General features: G+C 51.6%; 1 protein-coding gene across 2 annotated transcripts in view; it reads left to right on the top strand.

Annotated features, from left to right (window-relative positions):
• Nucleotides 1-7,348: 7,348 nt before the first annotated feature.
• LOC116967354 (probable JmjC domain-containing histone demethylation protein 2C) overlaps nucleotides 7,349-14,299 on the top strand; it is a 71,214-nt gene continuing 64,263 nt past the window's right edge. The window contains exon 1 of one of the 2 annotated variants that reach the window (XM_033013863.1): nucleotides 7,349-7,789. The gene's annotated coding sequence lies outside the window, so the exon portion shown is untranslated. The remainder of the gene's footprint in view (nucleotides 7,790-14,299) is intronic. The other variant, XM_033013862.1, reaches the window with a different exon arrangement.

Genomic DNA, 14,299 nt, shown 5'->3' with positions numbered 1-14,299 from the left:
TTTGTGTCTGCCTTCGGTGTAAACTAGCATCTGCAGTTCCTTCCTACAACATAAAAACATAGAAAATAGGTGCAGGAGTAGAGGCCATTCGGCCCTTCGAGCCTGCATCGCCATTCAATATGATCATGGCTGATCATCCAACTCAGTATCCCATCCCTGCCTTCTCTCCATACCCCCTGATCCATTTAGCCACAAGGGCCACATCTAACTCCCTCTTAAATATAGCCAATGAACTGTGGCCTCAACTACCTTCTGTGGCAACCCCCCACCCTTCCTCACCAATATCCACCTATCATTTGCCAGACCTAGTTCCGCCCCCACCTCTTTTCCAGCTTTCTCTAAGAAGGATCCCGAGGCAGCAATGGCACCTATCCGCGTTCCCCGGAGATGCTGCCCGACCCCGCTGAGTTACTCCAGCACTTTGTGTCTTTTTTTTTTAACCATCCAGTCTCGCCGGCTTCTGCCCTCCTTCAGCACTGCACACTGGCAAAGCTATTTTAATGCTGGAATCTGTGCAACATGCTCCCCCCCCCCCCCCCCCCCCCCCCCCCCCCCCCACCCCTTGACACGGCGAGACTGACACCACCAGTCCTGCCTGTTCAGAAATTCCTTGGCACCACCCCCGTGCTTGTCACATAATCGGGCAGATTGAACAGGCAGCTGGGCACACTAACTTGGCAGTGGCTGGGCAGCTCTCCTAAGCCGATTGAAAACCGGTTCCCCGTCCACCACTAATTCAGAGACGACTCTGTAGTCAAAGGAAATGCCGCTGGCACTGGGCAGACACAAGGAGACGACCTACAAGTATATTAAAGGCTTTTACTTTTTTTACATGTGCTAAACGCATTTGAACGCCTCACGAACTATTTTTCTATGGGCGGCTCTCGAGCGTTTGCAGTTCAAGTCTCACACTCTCCTCGCCATTTTGTGAGCAGTGGTCAGGACAATGAGCTGTTCTAGTAGGTGGACACAAAATGCTGGAGTAACTCAGCGGGGGCAGGCAGCATCTCTGGCGAGAAGGAACGAGTGACGTATCGGGGTCGAGACACCTTCTTCAGAACAGGAGAACCTTCCCCCTCCACCCCCTGGAGGGGGCAAACGTCACATTGACAAGGGACGCTTGTCTGCCCCCACTTAATGGCGAGGAAGTGATGTGCATCTCTTGTCTTCCCCCTCTTTTACTGCCCCACCCAAACTGCTCCCACCTTTATCTCCCTCGCCCGTCTGTAGATGTGTGAACAACCCTTAGCCTCCCTCCATCTGCCGCCTCAGTCTGTTGTGTTTATCTAACGGCATGCAGGATGGGGGGGGGAGGGGTGAGAGGTCACGGGGACTAGCGGCAAAATGTCCGCAGAGGCCTCGGGCACTCTCTTCACCCATCACACTTTCAAGGGGGAGCTAGATCGGGCTCTTAAAAATAGCGGAGTCGGGGGATATGGGGAGAAGGCAGGAACGGGGCACTGATTGTGGATGATCAGCCATGATCAAATTGAAAGGCGGTGCTGGCTCGAAGGGCCGAATGGCCTACTCCTGCACCTATTGTCTATTGTCACACGGCGATGCTGCCTCAGGATCCTTCCTCAGACTTGGGAGGGGTTGGGTGGAGAAAGCTGGAAGAGAAAGGTAGGGGCAGGACAAAGTCTGGCGAGTGATAGGTGGATACAGGTGGGGGGGGGTTGCAGGAAGGAACTGCGGATGGTGGTTCACAAAGGTAGGGTGACCCGCTGTCGAGTTGCTGCTCCCCCCCCCCCCCCCCCCCCCCCCCCCCCCCCCAGCGCCAGAGACCCGGGTTCGATCCCGACAACGGGTGCTTGTGCCGAGTTTGTACCTTTTCCCCGTGAACTGCGTGGGTGTACTCCAGGTGCCCCGGTTTCCCCCCCACACTCCAAGCTTTGGTGAAATTGTAAACTGCCCGCACCAACCGCGATCACCGCCGTACACTAACACTATCCTACACACTGGGGATAATCTACGGGAGGAAACCGGAGAAAACCCACGCGGTCACGGGGAGAACGTACAAACTCCGTACAGACAGCACCCGTAGTCAGGATCTGGTTGTAAGGCAGCAACTCTACCGTTGTGCCACCCCTCAGTCAGTAAAGGATATTCGTTGCAGCCAGCAAATCTTTATGCTTGCTTACAAATTTTACATTTTATCAGCATGACATCAGTCTGAAGAAGGGTCTCGACCCGAAACATCACTCATTCCTTTCTCTCCAGAGATGCAGCCTGTCCCGCTGAGTTGCTCCAGCTTTTTGTGTCTATCTTCGGTTTAAACCAGCATCTGCAGTTCCTTCCCACACATTTGGCTCGGAATGTGCCAGTCTGCAACATTTGGTTGTGGACAGGAGTGTTCCGTTTCCTCCTCTGCTCACAATCACACCGCTAAAGCTGTTGCATCTGACCAACACCGTCTTTTGCATATGATGACTAAACACACGGAGAATTACTTTCCCCGACGCACCGCTTGTCACGCTCAATCAAACCGCCGTGGGGCACTTTGCTCCAGACTCAAAAAACCCCCCTCTGATGAAAGCCAACATATCAAAAGCTTTCTGGGCCACCCTATCCACCTGTGACACTATTTTTCAAAGAGTTGTGTATCTGCATACCTGGATCCCTGCTCTCTACAACACTCCCCAGGGCCCTGCCATTCACCAGAGAGAGATAGAGATAGAGAGAGATAGAGAGAGATAGAGAGAGAGAGAGAGAGAGAGAGAGAGAGAGAGAGAGAGAGAGAGAGAGAGAGAGAGAGAGAGAGAGAGAGCGAGAGAGAGGCAGGATGATTTAGAGAGGAAATTCCAGAGATCAGATACTTAGCAGTGACAGAGCAAATATAATGAGGAGTGTTAACGACGCCAGCAGTAAAGTATTATAGGACAGAAGGCGGTTGCAGATAACGAGGGTTCCTGCTATCAACGGAACCTCTGTTACTTGTTAAATCCGACCCCTGAGAATTACAGAATTAACCGAACTCAAAGCTCTGAATGCGGCCTCACCGACGTCTTGCACAACTGTAGCATAACACCCCAACTTCTATCCTCAAAATAGACACCATTAAAGCTAGAGTGAACTACGGGACAGGCAGCATCTCTGGAGAATAGGAATAGGTGACGTTTCGGGTTGAGGCCCTTCTTCAGACTCTGAAACTTTTTTCCCCCCCCCACCCCCAGTATTCATTTGCGAGCAAAATATATTTCTCTCCAATTCCTAAATGGCTTTAAGCACCAAATGTATTTTCATCTCCCCTATATCCCATTACGACAACACAAACAATGTCCCCAGTCTGGCTGTTGCTCGACTCGCTTGGTGCAGCACTGTGGTGCAGCGGTAGAGTTGCTGCCTAAAACCCCTGTCCCACGGGACGAGTTCATTCCAAGAGTTCTCCCGAGTTTGCCCTGATTCGAACTCGGAGATTTACGGTAATGGCCACTCGTCGGTACTCGGGGCTCTCGTGGACATTTTTCAACGTGTTGAAAAATCTTCACGAGTCTTCCCGTGCTTACCTGCCGTTAGCGAATCTTCCTGAGTACCTGCCGTTAGCGCTAAGAGACGTCCCCGAGCTCCGACGTACCCGCTACGTTCATTCTCCGTGCTTACCACAAGTTTGATATTTTTAAAACTCGGAAGAGCTCTTGGAATGAACTCGTACCGTGGGACAGGGCTATAACAGCGCTTGGCCATAGTGTGTGTAGGATAGTGTTAGTGTGCGGGCATCGCTGGTCGGAGTGGACTGAAGGGCATGTTTTCCGTGTTGTATCTGTAAACTAAACTAACATTTTCTCTGAGAGCCCCAACTCTAAGCAGGGCCCAGTTTCAGCTTCCTCTCAGGGGTTTACTGAAGAAGGGTCTCGACCTGAAAGGTCACCCATTCCTTCTCTCCAGGGATGCTGCCTGGTCCGCTGAGTTCCTCCAGCATTTTGTGTCTGTCTTAGTCAGCCAGGGCTGAGCTGAAGGTGACTGGGGCATGTTTACCAGCCGGGAGCACTCTGGTCAGCAGACACACTTCAGGAAAATGTTTTGTTGGCCATTGATTTGGAGTTGTGTTTGCCCAGGGCAGATAAGGCAGCACCTGTATCCAGGATGGAACATGGGCCTCTGGCGCGGTAAGGCAGCAACTCGACCAGCTCGGGCCTTGAAGGATTGTTGGCGACGTCGGTAAACTTGGAGAGAGAAATTAAAAAATCAGTTCTCGCTGCACTCTGGGTCTTGTCAAAGAGACCAGCAATTCAAACATCACCACCCAGTAATATCCTGCTCCGAGCTCATTATGGCCTGCTGTGGCTCCCAGCAAGACAGGCCCCACCTAGCCCAAAGGTAATAGCACACAAGATGTTTGCCAGGCCAGGCACTCTATAATGCTAACACACGCTAGGTCGATCATTACAGCTGCTAAGTCTGCGAGTTCTTCGCTTGACACGTCTGAGACTCCAAGTTGAAAGGAAAAACTCTGAGATGCGCACGCTTGCACGCAGATTGTTCTCAAAGCTAAATTAGCTTTTACTTGATGCATTTCCAACCCGCCGAACACATTATCTATTGCGTAGGAAGGAACTGCAGATGCTGGTTTAAACCGAAGGTGGACACAAAAAACTGGAGTAACTCAGCGGGTCAGGCAGCATCTCTGGAGGGAAGGAATAGGTGATGCTTCGGGGCGAGACCCATCATCTGACTGATTTTGTATCTGTCTTCAGTGTAAACCAGCGTCTGCAGTTCCTTCTTACACACAGAGATACTCCAGGCCACCGTGTCCACGCCGACCATCGATGTTGACCCACTTTCTACTCTGCTCCTTACACACTGGGACCATTGTTACAGATGCCAATTGACTTACAAGCCCACATGTTTTTGGGATGTGGGAGGAAACCCACGCAGTTACAGTGAGAACGTGCGAACTCCACGCAGACAGCACCCGAGGTCGGGATTGAACCGTGTCTCTAGTGCCGTGTGTTGCCCATTGTGTAGCGTAGCATGCAGACTTGGGACCTCCAGTTCTGTGAGGTTTGTTGGACAGCCAGACCGGACACAGAGCCAGTGTCCATCAGTCTCCCCAGTACCATCCTCATCCCACACACCGACCCCTCTCAACCCCGCCACATCCTCCAGGGTGCCACAGTGGCGCAGCTGGTAGAGAGAGCTGCTGCCTCACTGCGCCGTAGACCCCGGGTCCCATCCCCAACTAGGGTGCTGTCTGTGCGGAGTTTGCACGTTGTCCCCGTGACCGCCTGGGTTTCCTCCGGGTGCTCCGGTTTCACATCCGCACCCCAAAGGTGTGCGGGTCTGTCGGTTAAATGACCCCCCTGCCCCCCTGTAAATTACCCCAGATGTGTGGGCAATGTATAATGAAGTGGGGGGACTTCGAACCAACATGTAGGGAGGAACTGCTTCACACTGGAGATGGACACAAAATGCTGGCGTAACTCAGCGGGGGACAGGCAGTACCTCTGGAGAGAACGATCATGTAAGTGGGTGATTGGGTCAGCAGGGACTCGGTGGGCCGAAAGGCCTTGTTTCCATGCTCTAATTCTAAAGTGAATTGAACACCCATCTTCAGGTGGCAGTGCGCCAGGCAGGCCATGTTCCTGCCCCACCCATTTGCCCTCAGTCTCTTAACTGGTCTCTGCCAAGCTGCCTTGTTTGCGTCAGTGCGCTTGGGAAGCTGACCCAGCCATGGGAAGGGCCTGTGGTCCAAGCTCCCGCTGACCGCCAGGGCTTGGAGGAGGGTGGGCTCGTCCACTAACACCATGCCCATTGCGGTTGGATAATCCCTCAGAGAAAGACACAGAGTGCTGGAGTAACCCATTTCCCCACCCCCAGTATTAATTTGCTAGCAAAATATATATTTCTCTCCAATTCCTAAATGCCTTTAAAAGCCAAAGGTATTATCATCTCCCCCCCCGTATCCCAGAACAGCAAGGTGTACAACATTCCCAGTCTGGCCGTCTGATGTAGCGGTAGAGTTGCTGCCTTACAGCGCCAGAGACCCGGGTTCGATCCCGACTCTGGGCGCTGTCTGCACAGAGTTTGTACATTCTTCTCGTGGGTTTTCTCCGAGATCTCCGCTTTCCTCCCACACTCCAAAGACGTGCCGACTTATAGATTAATTGGCTTGGCTTTCAGTGTAAATTAACCCGCAGTGTGTGTAGGAGGATAGTGTTAGTGTGCGGGGATCGCGGGCCGGTTAGGGCTGAGGTGCCTGTTTCCACGCTGTATCTCTTATCTAAACTAAACTAAACTCAGCGGGGCAGGCAGGCAGGCAGCATCCCTGGAGAACTGGTTTAAAGGGCAGCACAGAGGCGCGTACTGGTAGAGTTGCTGCCTTGCGGTGTCAGAGAACCAGGTGCTGTCTGTGTGGAGTTTGCACATTCTCCCTGTGGGTTTCCTCCCGATGCTCCGGTTTCCTCCCACTTCCCAAGGACATGCGTATTTTGTAGGTTAATTGGCTTCTGTAAACTGGTGTAGGATAGTGCTGGAGTACGGGGTGGTCGCTAGACGTCGGGCCGAAGGGCCTTTTTCATCTCCGAAACCAGAAAAAAAACATGTATAGGTGCTGGGGTGCCACCGGCCCTCGTGAGGCAACGGCACCCTTGGGTGCTCAGGGTAACCTGGCAACATTGTGGAGGGACAGGAGACCAACGTTGAGCTCCTAAACATTCCCCCGAGGGATGATGTGCAGGGAGGGAACTGCAGGTGCTGGTTTAAACCCTAGACAGACACAAAATGCTGGAGTAACTCAGAGGGACGGGCAGTGTCTCTGGAGAGAAGGAATGGGAGACGTTTCAGGTCGAGTCCCTTCTCAAGACTGAGAGTCCGGGGAGAGGGAGTCTAGAGATCCATATCTCAAGTCCCAACCCAAAACGTCTCCTATTCCCTTTTCTCCAGAGATGCTGCCTGACCATGATCACATTGAATGGCCAAATGGCCTGCTCCTGCACCTATTGTCTATTGACCCGCTGAGTGACTCCAGCATCTTCTATCTGTCTCACCGTGGGATGGGATGGGATGGGCGAAAGCTGCTCATCGTACCTCAGTACACATGATAATAAACAAAACCTTTAAACTGAGATGAAGGGCCTTCCCCCCTCCTCCCTTCACATCTGTGTCCTGGCTGCAAGTGTGTGTGTGTGTGTTTGCTGCCTCGCCCACTCTCAGTGCATTCCCCGCATAGCGAGCAACACAGCCAGGGTGAAAGGGGCTACATGTTCCCATTCTCCCACCCCCACCCCTCCCTCCCCTGGCAATGACAGCTCTGCTCGGGGCTGGGCCTGTGGTAGCAGCAGTGAGCCACAGCAGCAGATGGCAACCTGCCCCCACCCACCCCCCTCCTTAACGGCTGATGTAATGACTAGCGGGTGACTCACGCTAGGATCAATCGTGCATGTAGAGGCCAGTCACACACACACACACATTTCTTCTCCTTCGACTGGGGTGGGAGGAGACGGTACGACAGACAGTCAGACAGCCTGCCCTTGTGTTTGGAAGGAACTGCAGATGCTGGTCTATCATCAGTCTGCCCTTGTGTCGAGTTCCCGCTGAGAGAGCGAGAGAGGGAGGGGACAGGACTCCAGCTCGCCCTCCTCCCTTTAACGAGGGTCTCTCAGCGCCTCCTGCCCCGTCTCCCTGAGAACGCCGGCTGCAAATCACAGCTCCCTGTCGTTCAAAAGAACCCAGCGCCCGTCAGCTCCCAGCACGAGTTTCTCCAGAACACAGAGAAACAGGACTTCACTGGAGAGTGGCCAGCTTTGCCTACACATCCTTTCCGGAGGAGCTAGTCTTCCACTGTGTCGAGGTGAGGGTCTGCCTTAACTTGTATGTTTTAAAAAAAAAATAATCAAATCTGTTTTTGGTGCCAGGGTGCGGTTTTGACTGTAGAGAATGTTTTTAATACAGACCTCGGGTGTAGGCGCAGAAAGCTGGAGTAACTCAGTGGGTTAACTCAGGCAGCATCTCTGGGTGAAAGGGAAAGGATGATGTTTCAGGTCGGGACCCTTCTTCAGACCAAAACGTTTAACATGGCAGACGGACCACAAAGTGCTGGAGTAGCTCCGCGGGTCAGGCAGCATCTCTGGAGAATGTGGATAGGTGACACTTCGGGTCGAGACCTGAAGTTGGTTTAAACCAGCATCTTGCTGTTCCTCGGGAGTACATATGCGGGACTGTCCTCTCTCTCATCCACACGGCTGGTCGTCTGGGTATTACAACCTCCCTGACCCCAGCTCAGGCAGACGAGACACAGTCCCTCCTCTTTCATTCTCACCCCCTGTGAGGGTGGGGTGGGGGGCATTGTTTGTTTGCTTTGGACTCGGCCAAACTTTGACAGGGCTGCCGAACGAGGGCTGGTGTCTTCTTTGGATTTTCAAAGTAAAAAGGCTTCCCACCTCGAGAGGTTTCCACTCTACCCAGGGAAGCCGAGACGCGTTAGCTTAATATATAAATTAAAATATAAGTTTGCCCTTGTTTTAGTACGGCCCATCTCAGACTGATTTCATCTTTCATGGAAGCATAGAAAATAGGTGCAGGAGTAGGCCATGCGGCCCTTCGAGCCAGCAACGCCATTCAATGTGATCATGGCTGGTCATCCAGAATCAGTACCTTGTTCCTGCTTTCTCCCCATATCCACTGATTCCATTAGCCCTATGAGCTTAATCCAACTCTCGCTTGAATACATCCAGCGATTTGGCCTCCACTGCCTTCTGTGGCAGAGAATTCCACTTGCTTCACTGGCAAAGGTCATACTCACCGAAGGTGTGCACAGCAGTTGATTTAGGAAGGAACCGCAGATGCTGGTTTACACCGAAGCCAGACACAAGGTGCTGGGGTAACATCAGCGGGACAGGCAGCATCTCTGGAGAGGAGGAATGGAGTCGAGACCCTTCTTCAGACTCAATCTGTGTCTCACGTTGCTTCCAAGGACAAGCCAGCACTGTGTAAGCAGTCTGAATATTGATTTCTCTAACTTCAAGTAACCCTTGCTTTTTTCTCTCTCTCTCTCTCTCTCTCTCTCACCCCCTCCCCCCCCCCCCACTCTAGTTTTCCGACTAGCCCTCCTGATTAATTTTGCTGCATGTGTGCCTCAGTCACCTTCCCCTCAGCCAACAATGAACCATGCTACATTTCCTTGATCACCCTCTGCTTTGATCTGTCGTTTTCACCCCTTGCCCTTCCATATCTCCAGTCTCCCTCTCCCCTGACTCGGATCAGACCAGACTGCAGTCTGAAGAAGGGTCTCGACCCGAAACGTCACCCATTCCTTCTCTCCGGAGATGCTGCCTGTCCTGCCGAGCCACTCCAGCATATTGTGTCTGTTTTTGGTGCATACCAAAGACATGCAGGGTTTGTAGGTTAATAGGCTTGGTGTAAGTGTAAATTGTCCCTAGTGTGTGTAGGGTAGTGTTAATGTGCGGGAATGGCTGGTTGGTGCGGACTCGGTGGGCCGAAGGGCCTGTTACCCAGTTGTATGTGTATCTCTAGAACTAAAACTAAACCACTGCCAGCAGTTCCTACCTACACACTGAGTAGGTGTGAATCTAATTCTTTGGCAAGGTTTCTGCAGCCCTCCTAGACTCGCTCCATGCTAAAGGACTCGCTCCATGCTAAACTGGGTCAGGTTATAAAAAGCCGGCGCATCTGGGAAGAAGGGTGGGGGTGGGGGGAGTTCTGCGAAACCTCTCCAGGGACGCTGCCTGTCCTGCTGAGAGTTTACTCCAGCGTTTTAGTGTCTGTCTGCCGGGCCCAGACAATCCCTCATGCCTTATCGTGACGTGAACGAACGCACAGCATGAATGCAATAAGATCCCTTCCCACCGCCTCGGGGCTGTCTCGGGCAGCCCCACCAGCGTTGGCGTGTTTGGGGGAGGAGTGGAGGGGGGAGATGAGGGTGTGTCTGCTGACAAGCGGTGGGTAACTTGAGGAGGAGAAAAACATGCTCGGGGGTGGGGGGGGGGGGTGAGCTTGATGTGTGGGAGGTACTTATTATCTTCTCCAGAGGCTGATGGTGAGAGTGTGGACCTGGGTGGGTGGTGGTGGGGGGGTGTGGAGTGTTACTCAGAGGGTGGTGAATCTGTGGAACTCAATGCCACAGAAGGCTGTGGAGGCCAAGTCAGTGGATATTTTTAAGGCGGAGATAGATAGATTCTTGATTAGTATGGGTGTCAGGGGTTAGGGGGAGAATGGGGTTAGGTGGGAGAGATAAATCAGCCATGATTGAAGGGTCGTGATCCGAAACGTCACCTATTCCTTTTCTCCGGAGATACTGTCTGGCCCGCTGAGTTGCTCCAACTTTGTGTGTCTTGCCATGATTGAATGGTGGAATAGACTTGATGGATTGAATGGCCTAAATCTGCCTCCTATCGCTAATGAACATGAGTGTCTTGAAGGTGAATGGTGTTTGTATGTTGGGGTGGAGGTGGGGGTGGGAGGGAGAGAGTTGAGCATAATGTCATAATGTGGGGGCTGATTGGGGTCATAGGGGTTTAGATAGGTTTGGCAGTGTGGGGTGGAGCTACTGTACCTGTGAGGTGGGTGGGAGAGGTAGCATAATTGAGGAGAAACATAATTAAAATGTAGCAGATAGACACAAAATGCTGGCGTAACTCAGCGGGACAGGCAGCATCTCTGGAGAGAAGAAATGCGTGACGTTTCGACCCGAAACGCATCCCATTCCTCCTCTCCACAGATGCTGCCTGTCCCGCTGAGTTACCCCGTCATTTTGTGTCCATCTTCGATTTTAAAGCAGCATCTGCAGTTCCTTCCTACACATTAAAAGGCAGCATATTTGTGTCTCTGTTGTGGAAACAGTTTGAGATGTGGAGACCATGGGAAAAGTTGCTGTACTCTGAGACATTGCCGGCCAGAGCCACATGCGGGAGCCAATACTTAATTAACTTCTGCTGCAAGCATCTCGAATGCCTGCGCTGGTTTAACCCTTTCAGTGCTGTTTAATCCCCACATCCCACCGCCACGGCCTTGCTGTCTTGCATTGTACTCAGTGGGGGAACGCACATTCCCGCTGACAAGTTAGCAAATGTCGAACATTTAAAGCTCTTTCTCTCACACATGGGGCAACCAACGCAGTTTAGTTGTGTTTATTGCCACGTGTACCGAGGTACGGCCGACAGCTTGGGTCGCGCGCTATCCAGTCAGCGGAAAGCCTAGACACGATTGTAATTGAGCCGTTTACAGTGTACAGATAGTTTAAGAAGGTCATGGTTAAAAGTCAGAAATGTTGCAGTCGGAATACAGATTTGAGCGAATGTAATGTGCGATTGTGGATCTGCGTCTGTGGCCAGCACGCACGTAGCCGCCTGAGCTGGCCGCCATCTTGAGACTGGAATCCTAGTGAATATTTGAAAAAAATAGGTCTGAGGCAGGAAACGGGCGATGTTTCGGGTCGAGTCTGAAGATGAAGCTTGAGAAATGATGGATAAGGGGTGACCTGTTGGAGGTCTTTAAAATCTGGACTGCTGGATTGCCTCCCAGCTTGGTCTGGGAACAGATCTTCCCAAGGCCGTGAGACATTGATAAGAGTTGTAGATGTAACCCAGTCCATCAAACAGAACAGACCCTTCTTCAGACTAGTTAGGCCCGGTTAGTCTTGCTTCCCTGCTCTTTTCCCACAGCCCGACATGTTTCCCTCAGGAGTCTGAAGAAGGGTCTCGACCTGAAACGTCAGCCATTCCTTCTCTCCAGAGATGCTGCTGCCTGACCCACTGAGTTACTCCAGCATGTTGTGTCTATCTTCAGGTTATTTAACTCCTTAGACAATAGACAATAAGTGCACGAGTAGGCCATTTGGCCCTTCGAGCCAGCACCGCCATTCAATGTGATCATGGCTGATCATCCCCAATCAGTACCCTGTTCCTGCCTTCTCCCCATATCCCCTGACTCCGCTATCTTTAAGAGCCCTATCTAGCTCTCTCTTGAAAGCATCCAGAGAACCTGCCTCCACCGCCCTCTGAGGCAGAGAATTCCACAGACTCACCACTCTCTGTGAGAAAAAGTGTTTCCTCGTCTCTGTTCTAAATGGCTTGCTCCTTATTCTTAAATAAGGAGTAAACCTTGTGTCTTTTCAATGAAAACCACAGATGCCTCTGTGACCTGCTTCACGCCCATAATTTTCTGGGTCATAAAAATTCCCAGCGTTAAATGAGTGGGCGGCATGCTGATCCAGCCATTAGTCTCAGGGTGAAAGGTTCGATCCTGACATGTCTGCATGGAGTATGCGCATCCCCCATCTGACCTCCAGTTTCCTCCCACATCTTAAAGGCTGGCTGGCTGGCAGTGCAATAGGCTACTAGAATTTAGGAGATTGAGAGGGGATCTTATAGAAACTTACAAAATTCTTAAGGGGTTGGACAGGCTAGATGCAGGAAGATTGCTCCCGATGTTGGGGAAGTCCAGGACAAGGGGTCACAGCTTAAGGATAAGGGGGAAATCCTTTAAAACCGAGATGAGAAGAACTTTTTTCACACAGAGAGTGGTGAATCTCTGGAACTCCCTGCCACAGAGGGTAGTCGAGGCCAGTTCATTGGCTATATTTAAGAGGGAGTTAGATGTGGCCCTTGTGGCTAAGGGGATCAGAGGGTATGGAGAGAAGGCAGGTACGGGATACTGAGTTGGATGATCAGCCATGATCATATTGAATGGCGGTGCAGGCTCGAAGGGCCGAATGGCCTACTCCTGCACCTAATTTCTATGTTTCTATGTTTCTAAATGCCCTTTGTGAAAGTGTTCAAAGCGAGCGAGGAAGAAAATAAGGTGCAGGGATATAAAGAAAAGGGGAATAGAACGTGGGATTGCTAGCATGGACCCAGTGGGCCAAATGGTCTCATTCTGCATCCCGACAAGTAAATATTGTACTCGGATCTGGGCACCATGTTATAGGAAATATGTTGTCAAGCTGGAAAGGGTGCAGAGAAGATTAACGAGGATGTTGCCAGGACTGCAGGGTGTGGGAGAGGTTGAGCAGGCTGGGTCTCTATTCCTTGGAGCGCAGGAGGATGAGGAGTGCTCTTATAGAGGTGTATAAAATCATGAGCAGGAATAGATTGGGTAGATGCACAGAGTCTCTTGCCCAGAGTAGGGGAATCGAGGACCAGAGGACATAGGTTTAAGGTAAAGGGGAAAATATTTGATAGGAATCTGAAGGGTAACTTTTTCACACAAAGGGTGGTGGGTGTATGGAACAAGGTGCCAGAGGAGGTAGTTGAGGCAGGGACTATCCCAACATTTAAGAAACAGTTAAGACAGGTACGTGGATAGGACAGGTTTGGAGGGATATGGACCAAACGCGGGCAGGTGGGACTAGTGTAGCTGGGACACGTTGGCCGGTGTGGGCAAGTTGGGCCGAAGGGCCTGTTTCCACACTGCATCACTCTGTGACTCTAATCACAGAACCGCAGATGCTGGTTGATGCACAAAAGGACACAAAGTGCTGGAGTAACTCAGCAGGTCAGGCAGCGTCTCTGGAGAACGAGGATAAATGGCGTTAAATGTTGAGTTACTCCAGCATCTTGTGTCTATCTTCGGTGTAAGCCAGCATCTGCAGTTCCTTCCCACACAGTTAAATAACCCGCCCAGTTCCTGCAGTCCCACAGCCAAATGCCATGAGTGGAATTATAAAAAATCACATGGTATGTTCCGAATGCTATATATAGCAGCAGGGAAAAAGCACTCTCAGGGAATCCACAATGTTTCAAGGACTTCCTCGTGTTATCCTTGAAGAGCTTCAACTCTGTCCCTGAGACGTGACATGATTTCAGTCACAGTCATTCTCAGCGGAGACTCATTCGGGCTGAAACCCCAGCGGGCAGGTGGTGAGGGGGGGTTGGAACGAACTGCTGAGAGGGAGCAGCAGGACAAGCAGTGTGAATCTCTCTCACATCAGCAGCAGCCTGCCCACTGTTAATCACGCCAGCCAAACAGTGGCCCCTCGCTCGCCCGGTGTGTCACAGACTGCTCGAAGGGTCTCGACCCGAAACGTCGCTCACTACCCTCCTGTCCCGCTGAGTTACTCCAGCCTTTTTGTGTCTATCTTCGGATTAAACCAGCATCTGCAGTTCCATCCTACACATTAGCCAGACCAGCAATCTTTAAACACAAAGGACAAATGACTGTGGTGTGGCACCAGCTTCACGTTTTCACCCAACAAACAGCTAACATAGAAACATAGAAACATAGAAATTAGGTGCAGGAGTAGGCCATGCGGCCCTTCGAGCCTGCACCGCCATTCAATATGATCATGGCTGATCATCCAACTCAGTATCCCGTACCTGCCTTCTCTCCATACCCTCTGATCCCC

Source organism: Amblyraja radiata, chromosome 39 (assembly GCF_010909765.2).
Source record: "Amblyraja radiata isolate CabotCenter1 chromosome 39, sAmbRad1.1.pri, whole genome shotgun sequence".
Classification (NCBI taxonomy): domain Eukaryota; kingdom Metazoa; phylum Chordata; class Chondrichthyes; order Rajiformes; family Rajidae; genus Amblyraja; species Amblyraja radiata.
The sequence above is the reverse complement of the archived record's forward strand: the minus strand, read 5'-3'. Positions and strand labels throughout refer to the sequence as shown.